General features: G+C 51.5%; 1 long non-coding RNA gene across 1 annotated transcript; it reads right to left on the bottom strand.

The window, feature by feature from the left end:
- Positions 1–867: 867 nt before the first annotated feature.
- On the bottom strand, positions 868–10,188 carry LOC127473396 (uncharacterized). Its single transcript, XR_007905442.1, has 3 exons — positions 10,004–10,188; positions 2,621–2,708; positions 868–1,092 (listed from the first exon to the last, which is right to left on the bottom strand). It is a non-coding gene; the product is annotated as an uncharacterized LOC127473396 (long non-coding RNA).
- Positions 10,189–10,629: the final 441 nt, after the last annotated feature.

The raw sequence follows: 10,629 nt of genomic DNA, 5'->3' as shown, positions 1-10,629 counted from the left end.
ATTCACCATCCAGTGCTGGCGAACTTACTGCATTTTGCACAGTGCCATTAATTAATGATACTTCTGTGGAGAGACACAGAGTGGTTTGGGTTGGAAGGGACCTCAAAGACCATCCAGTGGCACAGAGGATTCTTTGTGCTGCCCACCCCAGGGGGGTTCACAGAAGAGACCCCCCCATCTTCAGCTCCCCCAGAGCCCTCTGAAGCAGCAGCCCCTTCCTCCCTCCCTCCCTCCCATGGCTGGCACAGGTTGCCCCCACCCCCTGCCCCTCCCAAGTGCTTGAGTGACCAGCAGGCTCAGAGCACCTGGGATGCTCCAGGTGCAGAGAACAAGCATTTAGTTGGAAAAACAACAAAAAGAAGAATTTAAGCCTTCAGAGTGGGTTATAGTTTGGGTGCAGCATCCATCCCTCCCAAAGGCTCCACAAGTCTCACCAGCCACAAAAATCAGACTCTGTCTTAACATATTTTATTGGTCCATACAAAGGTTTGAGCAGCTGGAGTGGGGTGTGTGTGATGGTCCCTTGTTCCACTTATGTATTTGGGATTTAACCGCGAGGAATCACGTCCACACTCTCAACAGAAAACATCCAAGAGCTCAGACAAACCTGTCTGGAATTGTTAGAGATTCACTTAAACAAACAGAGTCCCTTGATCCTGCATAGGGATCTGCTGCTTTTCATGGGATTTAGCACCATTTCAGGGAGAAAGTTATCCGTGAGATAAAAACTGCAAGCAAAGCTTGCTCAGAATAAATTGTGTCAAATCATGCTGTCACTGCCTCAGCCTGGGTCTGGCTGAACAGGCTCAACTATTTCGGGGAGGGGGAACAGCTTTAAAAAGTGATTGTGTCTCCTGATGTGCAGAGATGGAGCAGTTCTCTCCCCCCAGCCCGTGGGATGTGTCACAAATGTCTTGCCAGAAAGAGGTGTCTGAAGGAAAATAGTTCATCTCCAGTTGTTCAGGATTCTAAAAATAAATCCCTGCCAGTCTTCCCCAGTTGTGAAGCTTCTCAGCTGTTTTCTTACTCAGACGCTATTTCCCTCCCTCTTCAGTTAAAGTTGTCCCATAAAAGCTTGAAAGTCACTGACTCCTGAAAAAGACAAAACCACACATGGTTCTTTACCCAAGATCAGACCAGGTGATTCAGCCTCAATATGTTTTTTATAAAAATGGCCTTAAATCCTTCATATTCTCGTATCAGTCCTGTCCCTGTCCCCTGCCACACCACAGGGGAGGGTTTGGCACCACGTCTCCCAGGGTAAAGCAAGTTCCCAGCCCTGTTTGGGGCAGCCCCCTCCAGGCAGAGCCATGGAGTTGGGGCAGGGGGTTCCCTGCTGCAGGAACACCTCATGTCATGTGTGGTTGATGGGTTTGCTTATTCCTCCTCCTCCCCTTCACACTTCCACAACCGCTCCAGTGGTTCAGGAAGTCCAGTCTGTGCTGCAGCTTTCCTTCCACAGCCTACAGAGGAGCAGGAACGGGATTAATTCAGAGAACGTGGCAGGAATCAGCCTGAAACCTGTGCTTTCAGGGGAGCAACCCTTGAGGTTCCTTGCCCAGGTATATTCTCAAAATCCCACAATGGCCCTGAGAACCGAGCCAGGTGTAAGGCACAGCTCGTGGGGTGATCCCAGGAGACTCATTTTATCCCAAACAAGTGGCTCCTACCCCAGCCTCACTCTGCCCCAGGGGTGAAATGAGGTGTCACCTTTGCCGAGGTGTCTGCAGAGCTCAGCACTCACCACGGGTATCCAAGGGGGGTTGGAATTCCCACACTGCCTTTCTCCCAGGTGGAGAGAGGCAGTGGCTGCCCATCAGACCAGTCACCGCCACGCTGATGGGTGAGGAAGGGAAAGGGAAAGGGAAAGGGAAAGGGAAAGGGAAAGGGAAAGGGAAAGGGAAAGGGAAAGGGAAAGGGAAAGGGAAAGGGAAGGTTTGGGAAGGGAAGGGGTGCTGGCAGTGCCAGGCACCTCATCAATCTAGGATGGATTCCAGCTCGTTCCATCCTCCCCACTGATTTCCAGAGACAAAGGCTTTGAAGGGCAAAAGAAAAACTCACTCATGGCTTACGGGGGACGCTTTGTAAGTGATGGATAAGCACAGAACCTGCCTTTGATGGTCCCTTTCAGAGTTAGGGAACAGCTGGATGAAAACCCACGACAAAGGAGGATTCGATGTTGTCATTAGTGGTGACTTGGGGTGGCAGCTGTTTGCTGAGGTTCTCAGGCGGAGACTTGATTGGTCCCTCTCGAGTGAGGCCACTTAAAACTCCATATTGTGGGGGAAAAAGGCAATGGAAGCATCCCCAGCTTTCTGTGTTTTGGTTCTCTTAAGGGAAGTGTTTCTGAACGAGGCAAAAATAAAACTCAAGCCAGAGCCAACACAGAGCAAATCGAGCTGATGGGGGTGAGGAGGGAAGGAGAAGAGAAGGAGGAATGATCACTCACTCTGTACCCAATCCCCTCCTGGGGCATCCTGTGCTGGGCACTGCCCAAACACAGGAGATACAACCCCCCTTCTGATATAAAGTCCTGGGAAAAATAAATCAGTAAAGACAGATGGATTACAGAATGGACCTAAAAAGACAAAGAAATGGTAATATTGAAAGTAACCAGGACATTTTGCCTTATTTCAGTCCAGGACATTCAGGATAATTTTTTTCTTCTTCTCCCTTCATCTTGAACCAAGTGCTTCTGTGTTTGCAACCTGTAAATAATAAAAACCTAATTATTAAACAGCAGCCCCAGTGCTGTGTGCTCCTGTCTGACAGAAACCTGGTCAAAATTTGGGCTGCCCAAGCTCACTGGGGACCACACTGGTACCAAATCAGTGGCTGCCAGCTGGTCCACACGACCACGACACCGTGGTAGTGGTGTCTTCAGTGCAAGCATAAATTTTCAGAAGGGATTTGATGAAGTGTTATGGCAGTGGCACATCAACTCTGAGAAAACACCTGTGAACATCCAGCTGCTTCTACACTGGTATGTATGAGCCCACCTCCAGTTTATCTCAACCCCACCAGAGCCCAGAGACACCAGTTAACCTCATCAAAGAACCCCTTTGCTTTTGGAAAACTTTGAAAATCTTTTGGATTTTTTTTTCCTGGCTACCCCAGCATCTGCAAAGGAATAAATCAACTCAGTGGCCTGTTTTAAGCCATCTGGCCTAACACACAATAATTTTTTTTGCCACTCTCATAAAACCAGCCTAAATTAGTCCAGACTTTCCATTTGGCTGTTATGCCATTGTGGAAGTATCCAAATAGGAACCCAAGAGTAATCATTGTTAACCTCTCTCCTCCTTTGGCTGGAGCAAAGCAGTGAACAAGGCCAGGCTGTTTTCCCACATCTAGTCCATTTGTTTGGTTTCTACCTGAGATCCTCGGGCTGCTGTTTCGTTTCTACCTGTGCTTGGCACCTGGGTTAAGAAGTTTAAAGTATTCTGAAGACAGGCTTTTGTTCCCCCCCTTGCTCACGTCTCCCTGGGACGCAGCTGAGGTCGGATCTCGGGTGTGTGGGTGCTGGAATGTCTCCATGAGAGCCTGTGGGGTTTAACACTCACCTCAGCTGAGAGCAGCTCATTCCCTTCTCCACACACCTGCACAGGTCACACCTCTGGAACAACACTCTGCACAACTCCCCTCAGCTTCCTGAAGCAACCAAAGCTTTCTCCCTCCCCTCCTGCCTTTGGCTGTTTTCTCCTTCCAACGCCCGGAATAAATCCAAGTTTTATGATAATTTTGTTTTAAGAATGTTTACCCGTCTTCCCTCTTCTACCTTTATCTCCTTGCAGCAGCAAGGACTCCCTGCTGGGTAACCCCTGGCACTGCAGCCCCCTCCGTGGTGAGTGAGGATGTGGAGCACCTGGACAACCTCTGCCAGCGCCTCACCAGCCCCACAGCCGAGAACCTCCTCCTAAAATCTACCCCAGGGCTGCCCTCTGCCAGCTGGAATGAAGTGGGAAGGACCCGGGTTTCAGTGGCACCACCAGCAAAGTTCAGGTTGTTGCATCTTCTGGAGGGACACTTGGAGCTGCAGAGCACGAGGAGTTGGACTTGGTGAACTTGGGGGTCTTTTCCAACCTTAAGTTTAGTCCCAGCATCAGGTTCTGCTCCCACTCTGCACCAGGTGAAGGCAGAAAACAGCACCTACCAGAGTTTCAGGAGGTTCCTGCTCCGGCTCAGCCCCAGAGGAGCTGAAGAACTTTGCTGTTCCTCCTCCTCGCTTAATTGATGCTAAATCACTAATGCAGCCAGACAGGGAGAATTCCACATTTGCCCTTCCATCAGCTCCTGCTGCTGGTCACCACCAGGGACAGCGGGGACCCCTCACGTGACCCATGCAAACAGTAATCATGCTCCTAAACACTCAGCTCCTACTTTCTTCAGCTTGATTTTAAAGGCAAACAGCAGCTTTTCTAGTTTTCATCAATTATTCATGGCCCACTCCAGATAGCCATCAAACATATAATCAAATTAAATTCACATATCTTGAGTTTTGTAACCCAAGATTTCCTGTTTCAGCCCACAGGACGCCTGCTTCTGTTTGGGTTGCCACTTAATCATTGCATAATATTTGTTTTGGCTTGGTTGTGTGTAAGAAGAGATTTATTCCATTCCATCTGGCTGCAGCGTGCTAGTCAGCAGAGGATAAAAGCCACCCTTAGCTGCTCCACTGGCTGTGTTAGTGCTGCTCTGTGAACCTTTGGGAACAAACACCACAGTGGAGGAACTAAAAATATTTCAACTACCCGGTTTGCCATGAAGTTTATCAATATTCTCAGCCTTTAAGAAACCATACACACCACTCCAGCCTTCTCCACCTCCTAAACTGCCTGCACAAAACCGCAGAGCTCTCAGAGACAATTGCAGTCACAGCAATCCAGGTTTTGTCTGCGCCCCTTCAAACCCAAAATATAACGCCGTGCGACACAAGGGTTTCATCTGAATTTATTTGGGATGAGTTCACCATCGCTGCTAGGAGAGCTCTTGGGGGACTTGAGATGAACAAGGATCCCCTCGTGCTCCGTGTACAGCACTCAAAGCCCATTCAGAGCCGGCGCCTGCCATCTCAGCCTAAACAAGAGCTGGACTTGACACCCACTGGAAACAGTGGAAAGACTCACATTGACTGCGGGAGACACTGAATCAGGTTCTCCAAGGAAGATGAGCCACGTTGGTGGAGATTGGCTTCGTGTTTATTGGCATCTGGAGAAGCAACGAGGAGTTCTGACAAGCCACAGTTCTAATAAAAAGTAAAATATCTACAAGGAACCTCGACAACGTCGTCTGGAATCGAGTGTGCAGCGAGTGGGGAGAGCAGCAGGCACAGCACCGAGCACTGCCCCAGCACAGGTCTGCTGGGGACGGGCTGGGGTTGCAGAGGGTGAGGGCAGAGACACTCACACACAGAGCTGGGGCTGCGGCAGTTCTGTCACAGAACAGCTCCCCCGGCAGGCAAAAGCCGGAGCGGGGAGAGCATCGACCCATCCCCACCCACATCCACCCGCGGGGGGAAGCACAGAGGAGGAACCAGCCCCAAAACGCCAGAACCAGCGGGGCAGGTGTGGGGTGAAGTCACGGCCCCACAACTGAAGTTTGAGGGGTTTGGAATGTTACAAAGTGTTGGGCCGTTTTCCATGGGAGCAGTGGAGCTAATTAGATAGTTCCCATGGACACAGCCTTGAGTTGTAAGGAGTACAGGGCTGAATCTGCTTGGCTGAAGTGCAGGTGCGACATTCCTCGGTGGTTTTGTGGGAATATGTTTGTGTTGTGTGTGTGGGAAAGTAGAAGTGGGGAGACCTGAATAAAAAGCTGCCTGCTGCGCTGAGCAGGCAGACATCTCTCTGGCTTTTCATCCTAGTGTGTGTCTCTTCATCCTGGTGTGTGTGTGTCGTGTGTCTTTCTTCCCCCACAGGACCAGGGCCTCCGACAGGTACCCCACGACAGGCAGGTGCCCCAGGACATCCTGTGGGAGCAGCACCTTCCTCGGGGCCTTTGCATCTCCTCTCCGGGGCGGGGGTTGCATCTGTGTGCGGCCAGAACTCTGCCTGGGAAGCCTCTTATCCTTGGAATGCCTGCAGGGGTCCTTCGGCCAGCACCTCATTTCCTGGGGGAGGAGAAGGAGACAATTTGCACTGTTATTTTAAAGAAGGGAAAGCAGGAGCCGGCTCACAGAGTAACGATTGCACGGGAGGGGCAGTTTCGCTCCTCGAGTGGCAGCTCAGGCACAACGGCTCACGTTTGTGATAATTCAGTGTACCAATTGTGCAACAAAAAGTCACTCAGCGACACCGTTTCCAGCCCCTGAGCAGCACGGGTCTTAATTGCCAAAGAGACATTTTCCTTCCTATCTCTGGATCTGTACTTTGTGATTTCTGTCCTCGGAGCCTCAGAAAATTGCAGCTCTCTCCTGATTAAGTGCTTAATTGTGGCCAGTGCTTTTCAAAGTGTTTTCAGCCGTGAGCTTAAGTTCCACTTCAGACTCGCACCCTTATTGACTTCTCTGCCGACTCACACGATTTCCTCATGTCCAACGTGCTCCACGGGATCCTCGGGGGGCCTCGATCCCAGCCCTGCTCCACAGGGATGCCCGTGGGGAACCCCAGCCCTGAGAGCCAGGCAGCACCCGTCAGTTCAGGCTCCAGCAAGGTGCCTTCCTTCAAGGCCCCTTCCCAGGTGAAACCAAAGGGATTTCGCCGTCATTTCAAGCAGATGTCCATCCAGGCCATCAGTTCCCGAGCCAGGATCGCCCACAGCTCCCCAGAAAGTTTCCAGCTGTGGGAAAACCTGTGAGGTTAAAGCCTATGGAGGCAGCGAGTGGGATCCCCAGCGGTGCCACCGGCCGGTGTTCAGGCAATAGAGCTGCTTAATGGTTAATAGAATAACATTTCCATTCGTTGTAGATGAGAAAAGATAATTACTTTCGGGGTTTAAGAACCAAATGTGTTGATCCAAATGTAATCTCTGTGTTTTAGCATTTGATTATTACATCAGAAACACAAATGTCAATGGGCTGCAGCAGCCGAGTCGTCAGGAGGGAAACAGAGAGGTGTGTGACTTAAATTACAGACCAGGGGGAAGAGCAGACCCACCAAGGGACTTTTAACTTTAGTTGATTAAAAAGATACTACTTTCCAAAAGCATTTTGGGAGGGAGCTCGTGTTTTTCCTGAGTGATCCTTTTGCTGTGCCCAGAATACCCGACAAGCAGGGCAGTGCCAGCAGAGAGGAGAACTGCAGGTCACTGCCACTGCCTGCTCGCCCAAATCAGGGCTGCAACCCCCAAACGGCTCATTTTCCACCCTGAGGAATGGCTATAGGTGCCTTATAGACTGAGGATGATTTGGTGCTTCCATTTCCCATCTTTTTTTTCCACAGTCCAGTTGGCATCGTGCTCTGGCACCTTCTTTCACCTTCACAGGCCCAGCCGGGCTTGTTTGTCCCTCCTGTCCTAAACCTGCTCTAACGAATCTGGCACAGGAAAGATTTCCTTTCCAACCCAGCCCAATTCGATGCCAACCCAACACACAGCTTGTCCCAGCATCCCCAGCTAGTGCTGGCTGAGGAAGGCAGCCCTGTCCCAGCCTCCTGGCTGAGAGCACTGAGCCCGAGCTGGAATGCAGCGTGGAACAGCCGCCACGAGCTCGCTGGCAAGAACCGATTCAAATCGCTGTGATTTGCTGCCGAACAAAGCTATTGCCTTGATTTCTCAGCAAAGTTCAAGTTTGCAGCAGGCTGATTATCCCACCAGCATTCCTGAAGCACCTCCTGTTGTATGAAATTTTATTAAATTGCCAGCACGGGCGGCTGCTCGAAGTTTGTGGCTCGACACACGATCAATGACAGCGAAATACAGAACCAAAGGAAGGGGGGGGAGGGAAGCCCTGTTTGTTAAGGTTTTTTCTTTTCCCTTTTGAATAAAATGTCAACTCCATTATATAGATGTCAACTCCATTACTGTAATGCTCCTGTGGCAACCTCAACATGGAACTACCTGCTAATAAAACAAGTTTCTTGCTGGGGGAGCGGAGGGCGAGAGACCTGCCGGAGGTTCCAATCTGGTTAAGAAAATGCCTGTTTATCCCTGCAGGCACAAATACCATTTTCATTATTCCGTTTTCCTCGTTGCCTTTGTCGTCCCAAAATAAAAAACCTGCTCCTTGTCCCGAGGAGCCCGCGGCGGTCACGGGCCTGTCCTTGTTACAGGAGCCAGCAAACGGGGAGAGCGATGCCTGGAGCGACAGCGGGGATGGAAAATCTGTGATAGAGTCATGGAATGGTTTGGGTTTGAAGGGACCTGAGAGATCACCTTGTCCAAAAAGCAGCAAAGATGGGAAAAAGCAGAGAAGCAGCTGCCCCGGCGTCCTGCTCCAGGTGGATGTGCTGCCAAACCCTCTGAGTGTTTGGGGTTTTTTTGGGTGCAAATGCCCCCCAACAGCAGCAAGAACTGAAGACCAAGCAACCCCACAGGCAGGAGGCACCACAAGCACCACCCCAAGAGCACTTTCAGTGGTGCCACCAAGTCCCTCAAGGGGTCTGACAGGCTGGTGTGTCCCTGGAATCCACACACATTTGGGAAGAGAAGTTGGGTGTGTAAAACTGGGGGCTTCCATCCCCCCCCCCCCCAGCTCCTTTTTCAATATAAATTGTGTTTTTAAATAGACAAAAGGCTGGGGAAGCCCCTCACCCTCCCCAGGCAGGAGCTGAGAGAAGCCCAGGGAGGACAGAGCTGCTGCCACGGTCTCAGGTTTGCTGGCTGCACACATCAATAGGCACACAAAGATGAGTACATATTTAGAGAAGAATAAAGAAATCCATTCCAGAACGGGAGTTGTTTAGATAATTGATTTCCCTTGGACTTACAACCACTAAATAACACCCACCGAGCCACATCTCCGAGATAACCTTTTCCTTCAAATCTCTCTTCCAAAGGATTGGCCTTTGACAGAGGCATCTTTCAAAGTGCAAATCCTGCAAGCTCTAAGCCAGCTCGTAGGTAAGACCTTTCTGAAAGAACACCGCGATGATTCCTCAAGCAATTATTTTTTTCCTTAGTATCCTTTGCATAGAGAGAGCTAATTAACTGCCTGCCAGGTTCTGCGGATTCACAGTGAAAAATGAAGTAGCACAAATGTCATAATTAATTAGCAGTTTAATGCTGGAATGAACACAGCAAAGGTGCCATAAATATTCAAGCCACGCGACCTCCACACCAGCTCACACCAGCTCCTGCCCGGGGAGTGGGGGGCATTCCCTGGGCCAGGGGAGGGGCAGCTTGGGCAGCAGGAGGAATTTCTCCATGGAGGGGGTGGTCAGGCACTGGAAGGGGCTGCCCAGGGGGGTGGTGGAGTGCCCACCCCCGGAGGTGTCCAAGGAACGAGCACGACCCAGCAGTGACCATCAGCCGGGTCCCAGCCCCTCTCCCACAGCTCCCACCCTGCAGGGGGTGGATGTGAGGGCAGGGGTACGCTTGGCACATGGACCTGAAGCTGGCACACGGACCTGAAGCTGTCCCACACCTCCCACGGGCAGCAATTCCATCCCAGAGATGGAAAAGGAGCTCAGCAGCACGGAGAGTCACCAGCTTCCCCAGGGATCAAGGCAGGCAGAGGGGGGGGTTAGACCCGAGGCAAACCCAGCACCAGACATGCAACACAAATGTAAAAATAAATCAAAACTCACCAAGATTGCCTTTTGGCAAGTGCAAACCCCCCAAAACACCCCTGAGAAGACTCTCAGCCCTCCCCTTGCCCCTGAGCAGATGTACCTTCTGGGCACTGGGGAGTTTATCCCCCACACCTGGAGCCCTGCCCGGGACAGCTCTGCATGGGACACCTCCACCCTGCCCTCATGAGCCTGCACAGCACGATGGAACAGCCCAGGCACCGTTCCTGCCCTAAAAATAAATAACCCCAGGGCTCAGGCACGATTCCCTCCCCGAACAGCCCAAGGGCTCCGGAGCAGGGCAGACTCCTGCAAGGAAATAAGAAGGGGGGACTTACAGGCGTCCGTGTCTCTTCCCACACCCGGCTCCCTCAGCTCCACTCCCTTCCCCAGCCACCTGCAGGGGATCTTCAGGGCAAAAGAGCAAAGAGAGGAAGAAAGCCACCCTGCCAGGCGTCCACCCGGGAGCCCCCCGGGCACTGGTGCCACCCGCGCCACCCTGCTCGGCTCTGCCAGTTAGGGAGGGCAGTGCTGCCTTCCAGGGGTGGCTTGTGTGATTTAAATGCCACCATTGCCTCGCAGAGACGACTCCATGGTGACAAACAGCTCGGGGGAAAGCCGTGACACCGCCGGGTCAGCGCCTGCACAGCACAGCAGCACGGCGAGGGAACAATGAGCCGGAGCAGGAACCCGGGCTGGGGAAAAAAAGGGCGGCCTTGAGGAGGAGAAAGCACACGGTACAGAGGAGAAGGTCCTTAACTTAAGTTTCCTCTTTTTTAACCCGATGAAATCTTTTATTAACACCATCTGGAAGAGGCCAGCACCTCTTAAACATCTGCCTGGGTGCTTTGTTCAAGTACGAAACTTCTCTTTCCTTCTGCTCTGCTGTTTTTCCAAGCATGGCGTGTTCCAGCACTCCAGCAACGTGACATTTCCAGGGGTTTTCCCCCTGAAGTGCTGACTC

The sequence above is a fragment of the Manacus candei genome, unplaced genomic scaffold (genome assembly GCF_025592945.1).
Source record: "Manacus candei isolate 608988 ecotype Guabito, Panama unplaced genomic scaffold, ASM2559294v1 h1tg000035l, whole genome shotgun sequence".
In the NCBI taxonomy this organism is placed as follows: Eukaryota; Metazoa; Chordata; class Aves; order Passeriformes; family Pipridae; genus Manacus; species Manacus candei.
The sequence above is the reverse complement of the archived record's forward strand: the minus strand, read 5'-3'. Positions and strand labels throughout refer to the sequence as shown.